Source organism: Rhinolophus sinicus, linkage group LG05, assembly GCF_036562045.2.
Source record: "Rhinolophus sinicus isolate RSC01 linkage group LG05, ASM3656204v1, whole genome shotgun sequence".
Lineage (NCBI taxonomy): Eukaryota > Metazoa > Chordata > Mammalia > Chiroptera > Rhinolophidae > Rhinolophus > Rhinolophus sinicus.
Window position 1 is genome coordinate 122,668,078 of NC_133755.1, and position 23,334 is coordinate 122,691,411.

A 23,334-nucleotide genomic window follows, 5' to 3' on the forward strand; every position below is an offset into this window, starting at 1 on the left:
AGGGTTGGCAGAGTGACGCGAATTTGCTTTGCCCCGCAGACAGCTGACGGAATCCCCCCAAAACGAGAGGAAGCTTTCCTAAGGGCATCTGTTTACTGAAGGAAGGAGCCTTCCCGCCGTTATCACAACTTCAGAGCCCGATCGCCCTTTTTCGGCCAAGCTTGGCGTCCCGACTGGATCATGAGTTTGATTTGGAATTTGGGAAGTTTTCCGTGACGTGGATCAGGGGAAGAAGCTTTAGAGAAATAATAAGGGCGGAGCGATTGGAGTACCAGAAATGAGGAATTTCTCTTCAAGGAGGTACTTTTAAGGATCCATGACGTGTCTGAAATTAATCCAAAAACATTTGTTAAGAGTTCCGTTTGTACGTTTCTGGAGCAAAGTGTCAAAGCCTATTTGAGAGTTTCAGAGGGTCCATGTCTGAAAGTTACTAATTGACGTGTGTAACTGGCAAAGGCAGGAACTGCCCGATGGAGCACCACTATGTGGCGGTGTTTTCCTTTGCCTTACCAAACACATGGGCTTTCCCTTCCAGTGCAGCGGAGAGGACTGGAAGCATTTTATAAACACCATCCGTAGTAACACTTTATTTAGGCACCAGACTAATAGTATTAAATATAAAGCTGGGTGATGGCAAATTAATTATAATGTAGCAGCTTGGCTCCCAGCACCAATGGTCTTACTTGAAGTGCAAGAGCAGGCGGTTTGGGGTAATATATTTTTAAAGGGTTGGTGGGAAACTTGCAGGGCAGCTTCGCCCCTGCCTGCCTGGACCCTCTTCAGTATGAGTCAGTATTCGAGCCTGAGTTAGAGCCTGGTCTGTCCTGCTGTTATATCTGCTGAGAGCTTGTAGTGAAAGTGTCACTTGTTCCGACAGGACAAAATAAGACTCAGTTTCCTTACCCACCAACCTACCTAAATGATGCCCAATTCTCTTTGCAGAGAGAGCATGGCCCTGCCTACACCTTGATTTCAGACTTCTGGCCTCCGAAAATGTTGAAAAGAAATTTATCTTATATTTTTTAAGTCAAGTTTACTGATGTATAATACAGTTTCATGACTTATGGTTAAAGTGTATAATCCCCAAATGTTCCCTCACACCCCCACTGTAGTCAGTTTCCTTCCCCCACTCCAAGGTCCTGGCACCACTGCTCTGACTCATGTTCCTATAATTTTACTTTTTCCAGAATACATGTAAACAAAATCATACAACATGTGGCCTTCTATGTCTGACTTTTTTCACTTAGCATAATGCTTTTGAGATTAAATGTATGTTGTTCTAAGCCTCTCAGTTTTGGGTACTTCTTTACCACGGCTCAAGAAAACAAATACAAGGCCCCACAAAACCTGGACCTGCCCCTGTTCTAACCCAAGCTCTTGGAGCCAGCGTCCTCTGTACCAAAATCCTCAACCCTACTATAAATGCAGACAATTTTTTCTCAAGCCCTTTTAAATTTACCTGGTACATACACCCTTGGTGTTTTAGTGCCCAAAAGCCTATTCTAAAGAACTCAGACATTCAGCCACAAACACTAAATTACTGTTTCCTATAAGAGCACTGAGGTCTTCAAAGGAAGAAACAGTTAGGTATCTGTTCAGGTGGCAAGCATTATCAAGTATCTGCCAGGATCTCCATAGTCCTCCGTGTCCAGGAGTCTCTGGTCCTCAGGTGCTAGGAGTGCACCCCAGAAACTGCCCTCAGACCCAGAGCTTCATCTTCCATCAGAGGGCCCCCCTACTGTGTTAGTGTCTTAGGTCTGCCATAACAAAGGGCACAAACCAGGTGGCTTAAAACAACAGAAATGTATTCTCTCACAGTTCTGGAGGCTAGAAATTTGAAATCAAACTGTTGGCAGGGTCATGCTCCTTCCAAAGCCTCTAAGGGAGGCTCCTTGTGTCTTCCAGCATCTGGTAGCCCCAGTCATTCCTTGGTTCCAACCTCTGCCTCCATCTTCACATGACCCCATGTCTGTTTCTTCACCTGGCATTCTCCTCTCTATGCACGGCTGTGTCCAGATTTCCCTCTTCATACTAAAACATTAGTCTTATTGGGTTAGGGTTACCCTAATCCAGTATAACCTCATTTTAACTTGATTCCATCTGCAAAGACCCTGTTTCCAAATAAGGTCACGTTCACAAATACTGGAGGTTAGAAGTTCAACATATCTATTTGGATAATTCAACCCATAACACCCACCCTTACCCTGGAGTCATACCCAACCTCGCAGAAACCAAGCTTTTCTGAATCCCGGGAATTTGGCTGCTATTTATCTTCCTTTTTCAGAGAGCCATGAAGTTTTTCAGAAAGTCAAAGACTGAGACAGAGGCCTTAAAAATCACCTTCCATGCCCCTCCCTTTCTTTGTATACTGCTAGAAGCTACAGAAAATAAAATATCGTGAGAAAACTCAAATTCACCTTCTCGTCCTTCTTTCTACCCACAATGCTGAACCTGCTTGCAGCGTGTAAGGTCCTCAGTGGCACGCTTTCAAACCTCATCTCCTCCGAGGCTCCAGGTACTCCCTCAGTGACTTCTAAAGGCCCAAATTCATGTCTGCACATTGTTAAAAAGGTAAATTGAGGCATACTAAAAATGTTAAGAGTTTATCTGAGCAAAACTCGATTGGAGCCAGGCAGCATCAAACCAGAAGTTAGGAGCATTCTGAGGACAGGAGATGGGGGAAAGACATACAGTATAGGGAAGGTGTGGAAGCTAAAAGGAAATTATTTGATTGGCTCTGGTTGAAAGTCTAGACGTCTGTTTGTGATTGGTTGTCCTCCGCATTTTCTCAACCGAGAGGTATTTACAGGCTTCGATTTGGGTTTGCTTACATAGGCCTCCACGGCATTAGAAGCACTGCAGTCTTCTGGCCTGTTCATTAAATTTACATCAATTTCCCAATAAGGTCTCAACATGAAATGACTGCAGTTCCGGGGTACAAATATACACCTACCCCTGAACAGGCTCTACACGTAGAGATCTGATTCTCCGGTGTGGGGGTGGAAGAATAATTCTCCTTCCATCTTTCTAAGTTCTTCTGGCTGGACTAATAATCAAATTAACACGAGACAGATTAACGGGAGAAAATGACCAAATTTATTATGTATGTATTGACAAGAGAAAAATTCTGAGAAGTCCTATGTTAAATTACAGCGGGCCAGGGAGTGAGAGAGACAAGAGTCTTTAACCAATTAATAGCTGTGGGCCAACTAACAAAAGACTGCTCACATGCCCGATGTGTTTTGGAGCTTTGACTCAACTCCTGCAGTGACCACGAGATGCCACCATCCTGCTTATGCATGAACTTTCAGACTGTTGCCCACCACCAATCAAAAACAGTAATTATTTCTTCCTTATAGACTATGCACCTATCTTAGAACTGCTCCAGTTTCACATTTTCCAACCCCCTTATCTGTAGCCTATATAAATTCTTTCAAAACAACTGACATCTACCTACCCCAAACCATAATGTATAAAAGAGTCCCATCAACTCCAAGATGGTGGTCATCTCGCCTGCTGCATCTAGCCAAACTGCTGGTGGTTTAGACTTCAGACCCCAGGACCTGGTCCATTTCTGGAATAGCATTTGGCTCAATAAAATCTTTCAGAGAAGCTTTTGACCACGGAAGTTTTCTAACAGTGCATACAGAGGTTCCATAAGAATATGAAACCCGAGGATGCATGGGGCTGTTGAGGCCCATTCCGGACTAGAGATAGGCGGGTAGAGGTCTAGGATTTCAAGGGTGAGCAGTTCACAGGTAGATGAAAAGGAACAAAGATGGTAAACAAATTTTTCCTGGGCTACCCAGAAACAATGGGACACAGAGGGGAGTCCACCAAACAGGCTTTGCTAGATTTCTCCTTCGGTGAATATGCTAAGGTTCCGTTCCAGCAGCAGGTTTTTCTATCTGAATTCCTTTGGGCAGGTAAAGGGGGAGTGTCAAAGTTTCTTTCTGAGTCTTTTGTTTCTCAAAAATAACCAGCTTAAAATAATCAGTATCCCAAAAGGCATATTTTTGGGTCGCAAACTCTGATCCTCTTCACTAGCCATAAACCTGCATGCAAGGATATTACATCTCTTTATTTTCTGTAAATCAACTTAATCTTGATTCTGAATTCTCTTTCTGCTAAATAGGTAGTATGGGGAAGGAAAAGTAATTTTCCCTCTACCATTCTGAGTTCTTCGCTGAGAACCCCTGTAATAAAAGATAAGTTTACAAGAGAAAAAAACATTAGTTTATTAACATGTATAACTCATGTATAGATGGGAGATATCCAGGGAAACTGAGTAACTCCCCCAGATGGCCCAACCCACCATCTTAAATGCCACCTTTATTTAAAAACAAAAAAAAGATGTTGGGGGGAAGGCCAGTTATGCGAGGTTACCAGGAAAAACATAGCTAAGGGTAAAGTTTGTTACGCAGATTTAAGTCCCTGCCTTCTCTGTTGATAAGATTCTCTGGTGCTTTGGAGTCGTCCTTCTCTATGTGGTACAGAGAGGGAAACTTCCTCACAAATGGAGATTTCTTTTATAAATGAAGATTTCCCTGCAGAAGAATAACTCCTACTCTGTGTCTGCTTTTCTCAAAAATAATCAGCTCAAACTAATTCTTACGCCAAAGAAGGATATTCTGCTGCCCTTCAGTGGGAAATTCCAGCTCTGGCATTCTTGGGGCTTCCTACCCTCACTTAAACGCCTAGAATTATATTTGGTTCCGGGGGCTCAGACAACACATCTCCAAGAAAAGGCTGGACTACCTTCCCCTCAAAGAACGGTTGCCCTCTTGTTTACTTAGCTTGTACTGATCCTTGACACAGCTCCCTGGGGTCCAGCAGCCATCTACTGCTCCCAGGGCAGGCATCTTTGGAGGAGGGGGGGGTCAGGGAGGAGGAGGGGAGGGTATCTTTTGTGAGGCTGGAAACCCTATTGCACAGGCCTAGTGTTTTGAGAAATTAATGGAGGGGCGGGGCTTGACGATAGAATGTACATATCAAATAAGGGAAGCATCAAAGATGACTCCAGCCTTTCTTTTCTAAATAGGAAGGTCTCCAACTTTCCGACCAGCTCCAAGAATCTTAAGCCTATTATTTTAAGTATTAAAAAACAGCATTAAAAGTGTATATATTGCAAAACAAATTACTTTAAAATATTAAAGCACAACTAGACGTCATCCTTATCTGATAGCCGAACTTACAATCTTTTTAAAACAATAAATCTTAATAAATACATCAACATTTAAAAATTTTTTTTTAAAAGTGTATATATTGGATCATTTCTCCTGAATAGTGAGAAGATGGACGTATTTGCGTTAGAAGATAAAACTTGAATTCGCCCTATTTTCTCTACAGCCGAAAACTGAACCATGTGTGGCCACTAGATGGAGCTAAAACCCAGGCAATCCAACCCCCTTTTGTTTTGGTAGCCAAGAAAGTAGGTCAGTGAGTCAGGTTCTTCAATTACATACGTGTGTGCCTATTCCAAAGGTTCAATTTGGCCCTAGTTCACCAAATTTACAGTACCAGACGTCAGCCTACAAGATGATTAAATAACTGCCTGGCAGAGTGCCTCTGCTGTGCAGTTTATGTAAGTTTCTTCATTGGAAAATATGAAACATTAAAGAAAAAGGTTTGCTTTCTAAGCATTACTGTCAAAGCATGAAGGTTTACAGAGATATAAGTGACTATCTGCTTCTGTGTGCCATAAAAAATGTCCTCCTACTGTTTAAATTATGTGGACTATTGTCTGTCTTTTTGTTTGAGAATAATAAAATGTTACATGTGACTTATGCCTTACCTTGTACAAAGTGTTCAGAGATTTTCTAATTGGAGCTAATCTTCACAAGTCTGTGAAGCAGTAAACACTGCTATCATCTCCATTTTATAATGAGGAAACAGGCTCAGAGAGATTTGGTAAATTGCCTAAAGCATCACAGCCAGGAGGTTAAAGAACGAGGCTGTGAGGCAGTGTGTGACACTGGAACCCGCCATCAGAGGCAAGAAACCAACGTTCCAAATCCAAGCTCTGCCACCCATGTGTGTTAAACCTTGAGGGGAAAAAAACACCCGCTAAGGGCCTGATTTTTTAATTTTCCACTTGAAAAAAAATTAGATGGTTCCTAAGACAGTGTACCTTAAAATTAAAGGCACTCAATCCTTGGATTCTTATTAAAATGCAGATTCTGATTTAATAGGTCTGGGTTGGGCCTGACGTTCTACATTTCTAACAAGCTTGAGGGTGATGCCCCTGTTGCTGATTGGAAGACCACACCGGCTGCCTTCCTATTGTGGGAAGCTAATCACTAACACATGCAAGGGAAAGTATGTCCCAAAACTAAGAAATGGGCAAACCATGTATCTGCAACAATGCTTGCAGTCTGAGATACTCACTAGTAGTTGTCTATTTGAAAGGAACTCCTGTTACTTGATATTCATCTATCTCTGATCTATCTCTAATTAATTCTAGATTAATTAAAGCCTATTAGATCCTATTGGGGAACAGAACTTTGTTATTCCAATTAGCACCAATATAGCCTTATCATTTGCTTCTTAGATCAATTGTTTTTTATTCCTGATTGATAGACACCTGGAATCTCAGATTATCTCCTATGTGACATCTGATATGAAGCTAATGTTTTATGTCTTTGCCATCCAAACCATAATCTTTATCTAATTACGTGCTAGGAAACAGGTAAAGGGTGTTTTCCAAATAAGTAACACTCAGATTTTTATAGTCTCTCCATACTGGGACATTCTTCTATCTCCTTGCAGATTTCACCTGCTTGCTAGGGAATTATTAAACTATCGCATGCGCTTAAGTTCAATTTGTCTGAGAGATTTTTGCTTTTACTCAATGTAGTGCTTTACGAGCTCGAAGAGCATTTTCACCTATGCTAACTCATTTCATCCTATAAAAATTTGGTGAATTCGATAGGAAAGATATCATTTTCTGCACAGCAGATGAAGAGACAGAGGCTCCAGAAAGATTGTGACAGACAAGAACACAGCCAATATCTCCTGACTCTAAATCCCAAGCACCTTTTACCTCGCCACACTTTCCTACTCTGCCCTGTGGCTCACTGTGTATATGAATCTGAGCAAAAAAGTGTGTCCATGCTGCAGATAAAGGAAGAGGAAAGAAGGAAGTGGGATAACTTGGGATCACTTTATTAAGAGAAATGAGGAAATATGAGTAGTAAATTGAGGTTAGTCAATGGCTGGGAAAACACTTTGATTACGTTTAAGTTTCTGGTGACATATTCCAAAACTCCAGGTTTGGATTCTATAGAACTGTAACTTCAAAGGTTATTAACTCATTTCTAAAATGGGTATCTTAAACTGGGCCCTAGTTTTAGGCTCAGATAAAGTACACTCAAATCTAGTCCATTCATTCTATTCAAATATCTACTGATTGCTTACTGTGTGTGAAGAAATGCAGCAGATACAAAGATCTGCTGAATCATAAAAAGCTTATTATTTAATAGGGAGGTTTATTATTTCAACTAGTCGTGTATTGATTCATTTAAAAATAGGATTTAGCACTTTGCTATGTGCCATCCCCTGTCCCAAATGGAGAACAATAGCAATGAACAAGACAAGGCCCCTGACCTCAGAATTTTATTGGCCAGTACAGGATACAGAAAAAAAACAGTATAATAACTGCCACAAAGGGGGCTGCCCAAATTACCATAGAATCAGAGAAGGGTATCTGTCCCAATTCTGAAGAGTCCGGAGAAGCTTCCAGGAGGAAGGGACATTTAAGCTGAGTCAAGATGGGGTGAAGGGGGACCATATGTGCAATGGCCTAGAGGCAATGGTGTGTGGTAAATGTTTAACAACCATCTCTCTGGAGATAAGCAAAAATGCCCTAATTTGTAGATTTTGCCAATTTCCTTGATATAAATACTCCCACTGTGGCAGACTTTAAGCTGCCAATATGACATCATAATCACAGATTGGGACGAGATGTGCACCACAGGCTCTCACAAGCGGGATAAACGCCGGCTCTAGAGCACCATTGACTAGAGATAGAAGAACAGGCATCTGGGGAACGACAGCAGTTCTGTGGGGTGGAAATGTCCAGTGTGTTGAGAGGACAGTGGGCAGCAGAGAGGGGTATAGGTAGAAAAGGGTGTGGGAGGAGAGAAGGCTGGAAAATGACCATATGCCATTTGAAAGATTTTGAACTTTATCCTGCGGTAAATATGGATTCCCTTTAGGAAAGGGAGTGGCCTTGTTGAGAGTAGTACCCGTAGACTAATGGAGACAGAAGCCTGGTTACAGTACTCCGGAGTGTGAATGAGAAGGGATGAAGCAGACATATAGAGTAGAGACAATGGTTGCAGACAATATCTATACTTGCCAGTGAAGCTAAAGGAGCAAGGAGCTAAAGCAGTAATTGTGGGGTAACTTGAAGCCAAAGGGTTTGATTCAGGGATTTTTTTAAATATGGATAATATTTTTGATTACATTTAAAATGAATATGATAAAGAGCCAGTGGAGAGAAGAGGGGACTCCAAAGTAGAGTAAGGTCTCTGAGGACAGGTAAGGATGGAATCCCAAGTTCAGATGACCTATTACAAGGTAGAGTAATATAAGTATCATGAGATTAAAACAACATTTTATTAATGCTAAAAATAAAGAAATCCAAAGTATTGCTTTGAGAGTGAAACCCTTGTCTGTTCTCCTCAGCACCTAGAAGAATCCCCAGAACAGGGTAGGTGCTCAGCAAGTATTTGCTGGGTGAATGACTGCATGGCTGGATAAAAATAAGCATTAATTAGGCACACACTTTGTGCCAGGAAAGTGAAAATGATTTTCACACATATTATCTTTAATTCTTGCAGCATCTCTGAGGTAAATATTATTTCCATTTTACAGATGAGGAAAGAAAAGCTTAGAGAGATTTAGAAATGGAGTTCAGGACATGTCCACCCCCAACCCCCACCCCCGCACACACACACAAAATATGCTGCTTTGGCATATTGGTTATTTTGAGCTGAAGGTACTTACGAAACAGCAGATGCAGGAAGAGCTCTCTGATCTACCCTTTTCTACCTAAAAATAAACCATAAAGTTTCCTGTGAAAAAGGTACCCTCACTGTACCAGGAAGAGAAGGACGCCCTTCTCACCAGAGACTGGGAGTTGACACTGACATACAGGTCTATAGAAACACACTTACTGAAATAACCCTGACCTACTGGTTTACCCCTCAGAGATCTCCTAGTTGCTTGCCCACAATTAACTGCCCCTAACCAAAACCCTTTGACTTGTCATTTCTTCACAAATTTATTTCGTTGTCTTAAAAGTATGAAAGCTTCATGTTTTGGTCATTTCAGGTCTTCATTCTTTTGTGAAGGCCCCCAAGTACGTGTAAAGATGTAATAAAATTTGTATGCTTTTGTCCTATGAATCTGTCTTATATCAGTTTAGTTCTTAAGCCCAGCTGGAGATCCTAAGAGAGTAGAGGAAAATTATTCCTCCCCTACAGAAACTTGCCATAACTACACAGCTAATGACTGGCAGACATGGGATTTCATCCAGGTCAATTTGATTCAAAGCTGTGCTTGTAATAATGACAATGATTTGAAGTATCTGGCTTTTAAACATTCTATCACTTTGTAGATTACCGTATTAGCTAAGCACTAGTGCTTTAACCCATACCAGACCAACTGAGATGGAGGCCCTGGAGTTGGAACTCAGGTGTCAGTATATTTTAAAACCCTCCAGATGATTCTAATGTGCAGAGAATGCTGTGAACTACATAACTTCATTACATAACTTCCTAATTTGAGGTTATAGATATTATCTACCTATATCTACCATTTATTTTGAAGCAAACATTTTGCAAGTACACCAAGCATTGCATCTTATTTTCCTTGGGTAAGTAAAGTACCAGGCACAGAGTGAGTGTCCTGTAATTGAAGTGCTGTCAGTAATACTACTTATCCATATCTTTATTAATATTAAATATTTGAAGTAAAAATTGAAAATATTTGAGAAAGGAAAGGAAAATGTCTTATTCCTTGCATCAACAGAGTAGGTAGAAATGAGCCAATTACAGAGAGACAGAATACCATAGCAGTTAAGCGTGCAGCCTGTGGAGCCACAGATCCCAACCCTAATGCTCACTGTGTGACCTTCAGAAAGTTACTTAACCTCTCTGTACACTGGATTCTTCTCCTATGAAATAGAGGAAACAATAGTACCTACTTCTTAGGATTGTTAAGAGAATGAAATGAGTTCATACGTGTAGAGCAAAAAGAGCACAGTAACATCTGTGTCAGCCAGCATTGTTCTTGCCTATCTTTCCCTACTAGAGAAGGAGAATTTTTGTCTATTTTTTCCCAACCATATCTCCAGTTCTTAGACTAGATCCTGCATGCCACAATGTGGCCTCTCCATAAGCTTTTTTTTTTTTCAAATGAGATAATTATGTAGAATGAATGTCCAGCACGTATGTGTATGCCACTCAAAAATATTCATTGAACCTGAAGCTAATAATATAAACTTTGCTCAGAAATCATGTTATGTGATCATACTTTCAAAGGAATTTGGTAAGCCACTATAAAATAAAGAAACTGGTAGAACCATTTAAAGATATGGTTAGACAGTCACATCTTAAATTTTACATATATCATCATCCAAATATTGACCTTAGGTTAGAATAAAAATATGCAAAAATGAAAATAGTTAAATATTAAGATTATAGAGTTTTAGTGACTTTACCATTTTTCTCTGGTTTCTTTTACATGATTATTACGCCATCATGCCTTGCATCATCTTTTTTTCCTCCTGATATTAAACTGAGAGCAGCTTCATCTGCTCCGGAGAAGGAGAAAGAAAGACAGGAAATAGTCCAACAGTTGAACTGTATTGGATAGTTTAATGCTGCCCTTTTAACAGCTGGAAATTTTTCATGGAATGGCTCCAGCACTCCTCGACTTGTGAGAAAAATCATTTAGGAAGCTTCTGCCTTATGAGCAATTCGTAATGCTGAGGAAAGTTGGATCAAAGAAATGTACAATGTGCCTGTGAGTCATCCTGAAAATACTGATATTTTCTTCAATAAGGTTTTGTAATGGGGGAAAATTATCATTCCACACAAGCTTCGGAGACCTGTTATCACTTGGTAAATTGAGTAACCCTTGGAGACAAGGCAATCTACTGCCTAGACAGCCTGGAAACAGCTTCCAGACCTATCAACCGCCTAGAAACAGTTCTTGGACCAATCAACCACCTAGAAACAGTACCTGGACCAATCACTATGTTCTAAGAACTGTTTCTTCTAATATCTGCTACTGCTGCCTTGCAAACCCAAACCAGAGAAATAAAACATACTGGAATTATTTCTATGCTGACTTCACAGTCCCAGACCATCTATGGCCTATTTGACAAGTACTTCAAAGTTTGTGCCACTCAGTGGAACTCATTCTGTACCGAGTGATTTTTTTTTTAGCCACATCAAATCCTTTGTGGAATTATGTAAGGAATAAAATACATTTCAGTATATATCACTTTGCACGTTGTAATGGTTTTGATGTTATTTTATGAGTACATTTTTTTCGTTCAAACTAGGTTGTTCCCAACCTTGGGGGCACAGTAGAATCAACTAGGGAGTTTTAAAAACCCTCATGCCCAGGCCTCACCCCAGACCAATCAAATCGGAATTTCTGTCATCATATTTGTCAAAGTTCCACAGATGATTCTAGTGGGCATCTTAAGTCAAAAACAACTGCTTCACCAGATCTTAACTAGATTAAAAGCACGCCAAAGGCATGGCAGTTTCTTGTATTTTGCTTTATCTTGCCCCATGCTGCCTAGTACAGATTTTCTGCCTAGAGTAGGCAACCATGTGATAACAAATACACAGGGAGTTACAGAAAGATGCCTAGGATGTGGGTAAAATCAGGATGACGTCACCCTCTGAGCTCAGTAATCACCACCCAACTCTCTGTCCTAAAATAAGTTAATTGTAAGATGGTGAAATAAATGTATTTATTTGAGAGAGTGTCATAAGGATTATATTAGATAATGGTAAGTAAAGCACTTAACTTGGGCCTTGGTACATGCTCCATAAATAAATAGCGAACTAAGAATAAAGACAAAGTGGTTGAGATGACTGACTTGCGAAAATAATCCTGCCTAAGAGGTGATTTGTAACATTAGCGGGGGGTTTAGAAAGTGACCTGCAGTGACAGTGTTCAAAATGTATCCTCAGACCTGTTATTTAAACAGAAATGTGATCTGATCAACTCTCTTGTAACTTGAACATTTCTAGTAGCATTATATTAATGACAGTGTCACTGCCTGCACAGAGAGGCTACAAAAAGTTTTTTTAAATTTAAAAACCACTATAGAAATAGATAGAAAGAAATAAAATAAGAGGTAGAGAGAGTTTATGGAGCGTCTCTAGCACTCTTTAAAAGAGAGAGCCTATCTTCCCTGGTGGGAGCAATTGTCCCAGCTTTGGTAGACTTTCTTGGATTATTAGAATAAGAAAGACACTGTGCTGCTACTCCAGCTGCAATTTGACTCTCTAGAATCGATAGGCCTTTTCCAAAACAAGAACTCTTTGGGGCATATCAAGCCTTACCCAATTACAAAGCTTCCTGGATCTGGGAGTTAGAACCATATCATAGCTTGATCTTTTGTCCTCAAGAAACCTCTCTCAAAACCCAATATGTAGTACGAAAAAGTTTTCAAAACTTAATTACATTTACATTGCAGTTTATTAAGGCAGGAACTTCTCTTTTTTGTTAACCTCCACTAGTCATGATAATACCAGCTCCCATATACATGAAGGGCACAGAGTGAACTCGATTCTTCCAGTATCTAAAAGAAGCCTTAGAAAGAAATTAATAACAGATCCATTAACTCTTTCAAGCTATTCAGCTATTGGCTTATGAGATTTATTTTTGCAATGTCTTAGCACCTGCCCCTTCATCCCAAGCTAGGAGTGTCACAAATATGTAGCACTGGTCATAAATAAAATTAGAAATTTCTCTTACTAGGAATGTAGAGGGTCTAAGTACATTCTAAAATAGAAGGCCATTTTTATTACACCATCCAGAGAATAAAGCATCATTTAATGAATTCAAACTATTTTCTAAATGATGCCCTTGTGTACTCAATGTTATTGCAGGCCTTTAATAAGTTTCACTTAATAGTAATACTCCTGTGGTTGGAGAAAACTAGCATAGCAGTAACATGCATAATTTATTTCCCAGGACATGGATAACATAGACTCAAAATTGAAATCTATCATAAATATATACTACAAATGTCATATATAATGACAATCTTTTAATATCGATATCCAGTTGTTCCAGTCACATTTGTTGACATGACTGTCCTTTTTCCCATTGAATTTCCCTAGCACCTTTGTTGAAAAGCAATTAACTGTATACATGTGAGTCTATTTATGGATTTTATTCTGTTCCATTGATCTATTGATGCCAATTTCACACTGTCTTGATGACTATACCATTTTAGTACATCTTGAAATCAGGTAGTTCAGTCTTTCAACTTTGTCCTTTTTAAAGATCATTTTAGCTTTCCTATATCCTTTGCAATTTCACATAAACTTTACAGTCAGCTTGTACATTTTTTTAAAAATAATCCTACCAGGATTTTGACTAGATGGCTTTACCGCTATAGATCAATTTGTGGAGGGTTGACATTATAATACTATGGAGGCTTCCAATCCATGAATGATTTGCCACTCTGTTTATTTAGATCTTTAATTTCTACAACAGTTTTTATTTTTCAGTATAGAGATTTTGCACATTTTTTGTTAAATTTATTTATTCCTAAGTATTTTATGTTTTGATTTTCTTGTAAATGGTATTATTTTTAAATATCATACATGACCCGGTAGCATAAAGTATATCTTGGTGAATGTTCAATGAGCACTTTTAAAGAATCTGTACTCTGTAATTATTGGGTCATCTAAATATGTCAAGTCAAGTTGATGAGAGTGTTACTCAGATTTTCTATATCCTTACTGATATTTTGTCTACTTATTCTAGCACATACTAAAAAAGGAGTATTAAAATATCCAAGTATGATTATAGATGCATTTCTTTCTGGTCAATTTTTGCTTTCATACATTTTCAAGCTCTATTATTAGGTACACACACACTTAGGATTGTTAGGTCTTCTTTATTAACTGACCTTTTTATCTTTACAATATTGTTCTTTATCCCTCGAAATACTCTTTTTTTCTTTAAATATACTTTGCCTGACATATAGAAATATTAGCTTTCTAATGCTTAGTGTTTTCATGGTATAGTTTTTTTACACTCTTTAATTTTCAAACTGTGCCTTTATATTTAAATGTATCTCTTGTAAACAGTATATAGTTGGGTCTTGCTTTTTATCCAGGCTGACAATCACTGTCTTTTAATTGGAGTGTTCAGTCCATTTATGTTAGGTATAATTATGTTACTGGTGGATTTAAGTCTACTACTTTGCTATTTGTTTATTTGTCCCCTTTTTGGTCTTCTTTTGGATTCAGTATTTTTCGTATTCCACCCTATCTTGTCTATTGGCTTTTTAGGTAATGTTTTTAAAGTGATTATAATATGCATTGTTAATTCATCACAGTCTACTTTGAATTGATATTATACCACTTCATGTATAATGTAATGGCCTTACAATAACATATGATAACTTTTGATAAAAGTTGTATCTTTTTTGAAATTTCAAATTTTTACGTATATATTTATCAAAACTCATTAAATGGAACACTTAAGATGTTTCCATTTCACTATATGTGACTTTTACCATGAAAAATAAAATAAACAAACAGTAAGCTTTAGCTAATAACAAGGATACCGAAGTGTCCAGGAATGAAGTTGACTGATGTCTGCAACTTATTTTGATATATATCAAAAAATAAGATGAGGGGCTGGCCCGGTGGCTCAGGCGGTTAGAGCTCCGTGCTCCTAACTCCGAAGGCTGCTGGTTCAATTCCCACATGGGCCAGTGGGCTCTCAACCACAAGGTTGCCGGTTTCGACTCCCGCAAGGGATGGTGGGCTGTGCCCCCTGCAACTAGAAAAACGGCAACTGGACCAGGAGCTGAGCTGCGCCCTCCACAACTAAGATTGAAAGGACAACAACTTGACTTGGAAAAAAAGGCCTGGAAGTACACACTGTTCCCCAATTAAGTCCTGTTCCCCTTCCCCAATAAAATCTTTAAAAAAACAAAACAAAACAAAAACAAAACAAAACAAAAAAAAATAAGATGAATTGGTGAATGGTGAGAGGAATGGCTAGACAGATATGTGACAAAGCAAACACAGCAAGACATTGTATAATATAGGTGATTCTTCCAATTTTTCTCTTCGAAAATTTTCATAATAAAATGTTGAATAAAAAAGCCAATCTAACTTGACATAAAAATTAAAATTTAATCTATTTTGTAACATCAATTAACTATTGAATGAAAATGTTAATTGCTCTTAAAATGTTAATCTTAAGAGCAGAAAAAAAATTATGCACATTTTTTTCTGGTGATGGCCTCAATGCTCTATCTCAGTGATCCCTTAATTCTTAATTCCAGATCTGGCCTGAATCCGACATTCACAACACTGTCTACAAGGCTGTACAAGATCTCACCCTTGCCTACATTTCCTGTCTCATTAGCACCCCTCTTCTCCTCACTCAAACATATGAGACTCAGTTCCCTGAATGCCCTGGGTATCTCCTTGCCTGAGGCCTCGAGGCCACCACAAAAAACGATTTCCTTGCCTGGAATGCTGCCCTCCCTAAGTCTCTCCTTCTTTTTTGAAAAATCATGCTCATCACTAGGTTTGAACAGAAATATAACTTCCCCAGTGAAGCAATCCCTCATCTCCCAAAGTAGGTCAGGTTCCTATCCTGGAGGAACTATGGGAAAGCACCAGAGGGCCTGAATTTCTCTGAAGCCCACACAGAACCATGGGATTCTCTTCTCAAAGAAAGCAGATGTCACTAACAGGCTCGTGACCTTCATAAATTATCCGCAAGTAAGGCATTCCCCTTCTCAAAAATAAGGAGAAGTACATGTAACATCTAAAAATCCCTTAATAAAAAGCCTTCTTTGGTTTAGAAATCATGCTTGCTTGCTTTTTATGTTATGTAATAATAATAATAATAATAATAGAAATATGTCCCCTCAGTGTCTTAAGTGAGGTAAGAGAGTTGTGATTGGATATTACCATGGGCCCACAATTTCTGCCCTCCAGAAGCAATTTACCTGGGAGTGGGGGTGAGGGGGTCTGAACACCAGCACACACACACACACACACACACACACACACACACACACACGAGTAGTCAGGGAGCTTCTGCAGTAGCTCATCAGCAGGCTGTGGGCAAACCCCTGTGCAGACTGCCGCCGATCTCTACAATCTGCCCACAGTCTGCCAAATCTCACATGCAGAACTGTCTGAGCAACTGCAGAGCTTCACCTTCAGAGATCTAGAAGCAGTGCCATTATACCTGAATAGTGATAAAGTGCAGTAACAAGCAACAAAAGCAGGGGAAAACCTTCGCTTGGTCTCTGCTTTTTGGTGCCCGGTGTTGTGTGTCTCATTGTAAGCAAAAGATGTAGAGTAAGATCTGATTCTGATCAAGAGAGAGGAAGCAGCTGCAAGTTGGCAAAAGCTAGAACAACCCTCAACTACACATTGTCCACAACTCCATGACTTCTCTTTGCAAAACTGATTCACAGTCTTTTTGTCAGTGTTTCTCTTCCCCGTCAGAATCTAAGGTCCGTGAAGACAGAAATACATCTGTCTTGTTCCCTGTGGTACGTACCTTCAGCCGTAAGTGCGCGGTAACACCTCAGTAAATATTTGTTGGAAAAGGGAATCTCTGAACCTTCTTCATTAAAATACTGTTTTGTATGTTCCATGACGATCCTAAATGCCACTTTATTGTGTGTATTTTTCACTGTATTCATGCAAATGATCATTCATTTAATCATTTATTTAACTGACATTTATACAACACCTTCTAAGCACTGAGAAAGCAAATATGAGTATTTCCCACCCTTAAAAAGCTCATAATCTGTAAGGGGCCCACAGATTAGCAAATAACTACCATGTGATATGGAAATGCCACAACAGAATCTATAAAGGAGACTATAAATATAGTAGCTAAATTAATAACAAGGACCTATTTTCTCCTACCAAATTAGTGAAATATAAAAATAAAATAGTAATAGTCAAACCTCCCTGTTCCTTCCCAACAGAACCCCACTATTTCTTCTGGCCTACACTCCTCATCCATGTAGTCGGGTGACTCGAAAGAAGCTACCTTCAGCCTCAGCTCCAAAGGTGGATGCAAAACAAACCAAAGATCAGAATCCCGTCCAGGGGGATTGCCAGGGCTCAGTTCAAGGCCCCAAGCCTAAGCCAAGTTTCGGGTTAGGGTTATATTCCCTCAGGAACTATTCTATGTCCCAGGAGAAGTACCTGACCTAAAAATGACCCGGTCAGGCTGACAAGTGGAACTTTATTCCATTTTTAGGGTAGCATTTCTTCGCCTGTTTTACCGGACATGAGCAAGGAAGCAGGCTGTCCCAGCCTGTTACCTGAGGGGGCGCTGAGGACAGTGTCAGCCCATGACAGGGGCGAGGGAGGTAGGGAACAGATGTGGGATATCTGCAGAAAAATAGGGTAGAAACCCAAATTATAGCGTACCTGGAGCGTGTCCTACTTCTGTGATTCCTCTTACAGCAGTAATGGTAATTAACATATATTCCTTATTGTTTAAGACACTTTGAATTGTGACTTGCAACCAAAACTATCCTGACAAAGCCAAGGTATTGTGAAGCTGTGTAATTATATGGGGAAATGTTTAGGTTAATATCACTACCCAGAAAAATAGAATACAAAATAATATACACATAATGATTATAACAATATTAAAAAGTCTACAGGAACAGTTACAAAAATACTAACAATTTGATTGAATTTAGATAGACGTGTGATTGAGCACTATTTTTCTAAATCTCCCAATTTTCTGAGATAAACATATGTTATTACTATAGTGAAAAGTGTTTGAAAATGTTATGGAAACAGAGGAATGAATACCTAACTCTACTTAGAGAAGTCACAGCAGGCTTTACTAGGAAGTGATGTGAGCTGACACTGGAAGGAGGAAAAAGAAAAAGGCAATTCCAGGTCACAGTTACTTCTTTTGTTAGGTTTGGCAAATTAATTAACTCCTATTAGCCTCAGTTTCCTCATTTTACAGTAGGGATAAAATTTCCTACCTCACAGAGTTTGGGTTAGAATTTAAATTTTTAATTATTATGGATGTTATTGTTATGTCAAAGGCAAAGAGTTCTGAAAGTCCATGGCTGGTTCAGGGAGTTTTGAATATCTGAGTGTGTTTGGAACATAGGACACATGGCAGAGATGGAGCTGAAAGTGAGGCATTGGCCACATAATGAAGAGCCTCGTATGTTGTATGAGGGATAGAGCTTCAAATAAGCTTGAAGCCTTACCCTGTTTGGGAGTCAGATTCAGAGGTCACCTGAGATGGTTCTTAGATCCCACCTGGGCTCACTGTGGTTGCTTAGACATGTCCTGGGGCTGATTTCACCATCTCTAATACCAAATGCCTGAAAAGGGTCATAGAGGTAAATATCCCCAGTGCAGGGTGCGTTCCTTCCCTAAGAAAGTTAATTCACAGTTTGCACCAGCAGACTGCCAGGGAGACAGAACAGCAACAAGCCTCTCAGCACAATTGGGAGAGGCCATCCTGAGTGGGGATGGGATGGCCCTTCTCAAAGGGCATTGGTCAGGTGGCAGCGTCAGCATAGGATGCCATTACGGCAACGTGAAGGCAAAGAAAACGTGGCTTTCCTACAAGGAGGCTGCTGCCCAGTCGTGTTCTACCCTGTACAGCAAAGGAACTTATACCTTTTACCTGAAGTGTTCATAGCATCTTTTCATGACCTTCATCACCTGTTTTGGTTACAGGCCAAGGAATTTGTTTTTCTCCTATAGGCCAGTAGTTAGTTCTTCTCTCGTTGAGCCACAGACCTTTCTGAGAATGTGATGAAAACTACAGACCCTCCCCCAAGAAATAGGACATATTCACATCATTTGTCTACACAACTTCAGAAGATTCTTGGCCCCTTGTCCATTTATCTGCTAAATGTCTGTGGACCATAAGGGAAGGACCTCTATTGAGGAGAGTGATGAGTCACGGAAAGGTTTTAAGAAAGGGACGGACCAATCCCTCCAGTACTGTGGTGAAAAATGGATTTGGAGATAGATGGAGTGAAGCTGAGACTAAAGCAGGAAACCCATTTTTGAGGCCATTGCAAAAGTCCAAAGGCCAGAACTAAAGCAGTGTCAAAAAAGAGAAGTGGAAAAAAAGAGAAGGTGACAGCTTGGACAGGAAGAACATAGCAGTCTTGGCCACTAGATATGTGGAGGGTGGGTGAGGATCACTCAAACGATAGGATGGGTTGTGGGAGTCCCCCTTCCTTTGTCTTCACTCACCATGGTTGAAGCTTTGGGATGCCAGGAGAGTAAGTCCTAAGCTGCGTAACATTTAGATCTCCACATGCCATCTCCCCACAAGACGGCAACCAAAAATTTCCAATCTGGCAAATGTTTATGATCTACAACATTAAGCAACAAAAATAACACAGAATAAATTCATTAGAAGTTGTGGTCTTCTGAAAGTACCCTCCTAATAAATCTCCTGTGTCAACTTTTAAAAAAATAAATAAAACTAGGAACAATTCCTCAGAAAGCATCAATTTATATTATAACAGAAATCTATTCTTTCAATAATGTTAGTTGAAGTAGCCACCTAGAAACGATCAATTTTAAAAAGAACATAGAGTACTTGTCCAAAGATTTATTACTGATATGGATTTCCTTTTTTAACTTAATGACTCACCAGTAAAATCCTTTAGAATTGGAAGGCTCTGTGCTTTGTGAGATTGCCAAAGTTAGTCACTGATTTATTCCCGTAAGTGTACTTTGAAAGGACCTGCTGTGTAAATCGGAATACTGTAAACCTGTAAACCATGAATCTTTTCAAATCTAGTTTTCCTAATAATGTTGCCCAATGCTTGAGAGTAGCATCATAAATTGGGGTGGTGATGGGGGCGGGGGGAAAGGTGAGACCTCTACAGTGCTAAACTTCTGTGCAAAAACTTCCACAGACCAACATGCAGAGCATCAGCCACCAGTTCAGCAGGCAGGGAGGCAGAGAAGGGGTGCTTGGACAGGCACATCTAACTTTCTGACTATGGTTACAAGGACTGATGATGCCTTTGCATTGGGTAGATATTTCTGGAATTCTTAAATTTATCACAAGAAAGGGGCCCTGAAAAGGAAAGTCTTTCCTGAGTGAAATGCATCATTAGAGATTGTGATTCGTGTTGTAAAGGAATGTGCATGGTCCTGTGATAACGGCTAACGGGATTGACTTGGTTGGTCTGGGACTTAGAGGAGTTTTTTTGAGGTGACTCTTTCAGTTATCTGTTGCTGCACAACAACCTACTCCAAAATGTGACAGCTTAAAACCAACACCTTGAAGTAGAGGAATCATTTATTTGCTCACAGTTTTGTCGTTTGGGCTCGGCTCTGCTGGTCCGTTTCCCAGCTGTTCTTGTCGGTGGTCACTCGTGTGGCTGCACTCAGCTGGCACATAGGCTGGACCACAAGTAGGATTCTGTCACGCAGTCTCTCCATTTGGTCTCTCCATTAGGAGAATCAGATCTTTTATATGTTGGCTCAAGAGCACAGAAGCAGAAGCTGCCATCTTTCTCAATGGTTAGGCCTGGAATTGGCACAGCATTATTATGGACTGGATTCTACTGGTTACAGCAGACACAGGACCAACCCAGAGTCAAAAGGAAGTGACTACACAAGGGCACAAATACCAGAAGGTGTAATTCATCAGGGCCATATTGTAACAAATTACCAGGGTGACATTAGGCAGAGATCTGGAAGATGAATAGGAATTTACTGGGCAAAGAGGGTGGAAGAGCTCCAGATAGGAGCAATACTACACGCAAAGCAATTATGGCAGAGACGCATGAGGAGCTTCTGAGTGGCTGGAGCAGAAATCAAGGGGAAAGTGGTTACCAGCAGAAAAGGACCAAACCATGTCATGCCATTACATCCCTTAGGAATCGTCTGTGTACAAGCGGTAGAATCCCAAGGAAACTTGTTTAAGCAAAAGTATAAACAAAAAGAGAGATTTTATTAGCTCATATTCCTGAAAAGGCCAGGGCACAGTTCACTTCTGGTATGGCTATATCCAGGACTTCAAATGATATCACCAGGAATTTGTCTACTCCATCTAGTGCCAGAGCTAAGTGCCTTCCTCTTGGTTGGCATTACTTTCAAACAGCGTCTGAAATTCTACGCTTACATCCTCCCAAACTTAAATCCCATATAAAAGAGAGTTCCTTTGTCTCTCTGACTGAACAATGTTCCAGGATGGTATCCGCATCAGTCTGGGGCTCAATAAGAGGGGGATGGCACACTCAAATTAGGATAATTTTTTAAAAATTTATTTACCAAGCGACTATTTCAATGGTATGCTGGAGCTGCCTCACAACTTATAAAAGCTGATTCTTAGCATTTCCTCCCAACTCCATGTTCAGTGACTTCACATTGATAGCTTGAAACAGGCTATGACGGGAATATTTACACCACAGCGAATAGCAAATGCTGCAAATTAAGGCTCTTTCCCTCATCCTCCCACCACCAGCTATTTACCAGCACACCACTGGACTATTTACAAAGGTTTAGGAAAGGTGTAGGAATCCTGCAAGGACCCAAGACTAATGGCAGCAGAGGAACAAGTAGAGAGAGAGGTTACCAGAACGCAGAAGAAGGAGCAGTGAACTCCTGTGAGGGGTATCACAGGAAAGGAGCCAGAGGATAAAAATATCCTGACCTTAACTTTCTGCACCAAAGAGGGTAACATGGTTTTATAGATTCTGGGGGAAAAAAGCCAAAATGACATAATCAGTTGTTAAATCAATATTATTAGGATGTGGAGTATTTAGCTGCCAATTTATTTGAGAAATGCTAAAACGTAAAGGGCTAGCTTTGGAAAGTCCCCATGCTTTCCTTGCTGGAAATTCCCATGGCTAAATAGTTCAGGGAGCCAGCCTCGTTCTCTCGTCATGGACTTCCTCCTTACACTGGTTTCAGATTCACTTTTATATATAAGCCTCAAAATTGCCACTGATAGGGGAATTTAGTATATGAAAAAATGGTGTTTCAAAATAGTAGAAAAAAATAAAGTATTCAATAAATAGCACTGGGACAACTGTCTAGTCATTTGGAAAATAAAATAAAATAAAATAAAATAAAATAAAATAAAATAAAATAAAATAAAATAAAATAAAATCCCTACCTCATACCAAAATCGTATGTTTACAAACTTGGCAGGAGAGAAAGCTTTAAATAAAACACAAAAAGCAAAAACCATAAAGTAATGACTAACTAGGAAATATTTGTATAGGTAGATAGATATGGACATAGCTACATAGGTATTTATTCTACAAAATACATATAAAAACTACTAAAGATCAAAAATAGAAAGGTAAACACTCCAATAGAAAGAAAAAGGGAGAAAGAATATGAAAAGGCAATTCTATGAATAGATGTTCAATTATATTAGCAATTATGGATATAAGAACCTACTTCCATTAATTTGCTTGGCAAAATATAAACATTTGTTATACCAAATATACACATATATATGTCAAGGCACAGGGAAACAGTCTCATCCACTGCCAGAGGGATAAGCTGTTTATGGCCACTTCAGCAGCAATTTGACAATACTTTCAAAATTAAAGTGCGCATATCTTATGATCTAGCGACACTACTTCTCAGTGTCTACCCAGGAGAAATGTACAGACATATATGGAAAGAGTCATCTGCAAGGATCTTCACTCTGCATTGGTTACAAAATGAAAAACTGGAAACAACCTAATGTTTATCAGTAAGAAAATGCTAAATAAACTAGGGACTCTCCATACTGGGGAATACTATATGGCAATTTAAAAGAATGATGCCTACCTATATGGACTGGCATGGAAAGTTTTCAAGAGTGAGAAAAAAATAAGGTACAGAATAAAATACAGTATGACGAGATAAAAGTAAAAAACACAAACAAAAATCCACACAAAAAGCAAAAAAATATTTATTTCTATAAGGAAAAGGCCTGGAAGGATAAGTAGGTATATATTTTGGGGAAAGGTAAAAAGATTTGAATGATAGTTAAATCAAGGGAGAATTTAACTATCTATAATGTTCGATTTTGTTATAATAAGAATGACTTATTTCTTGTATA

At 39.5% G+C, this 23,334-nt stretch overlaps 2 long non-coding RNA genes across 3 annotated transcripts in view; one reads left to right on the forward strand and one right to left on the reverse strand.

Moving 5' to 3' along the window:
- Nucleotides 1–153: 153 nt before the first annotated feature.
- On the forward strand, nt 154–11,509 carry LOC141571683 (uncharacterized). Of its 2 annotated transcripts, XR_012496667.1 has the most exons (3): nt 154–300; nt 2,462–2,571; nt 10,814–11,509. It is a non-coding gene; the product is annotated as an uncharacterized LOC141571683 (long non-coding RNA). The 2 variants fall into 2 exon arrangements; XR_012496668.1 differs by lacking the exons at nt 2,462–2,571; nt 10,814–11,509 and adding an exon at nt 943–1,214.
- Nucleotides 11,510–19,407: 7,898 nt separating this feature from the next.
- Nucleotides 19,408–23,334, reverse strand: part of LOC109453516 (uncharacterized) — a 32,588-nt gene continuing 28,661 nt past the window's right edge. The window contains exons 3-4 of the long non-coding RNA XR_012496669.1: nt 20,581–20,799; nt 19,408–19,627 (exon numbers count right to left, since the gene is read on the reverse strand). This is a non-coding gene — a long non-coding RNA (uncharacterized LOC109453516). The remainder of the gene's footprint in view (nt 19,628–20,580; nt 20,800–23,334) is intronic.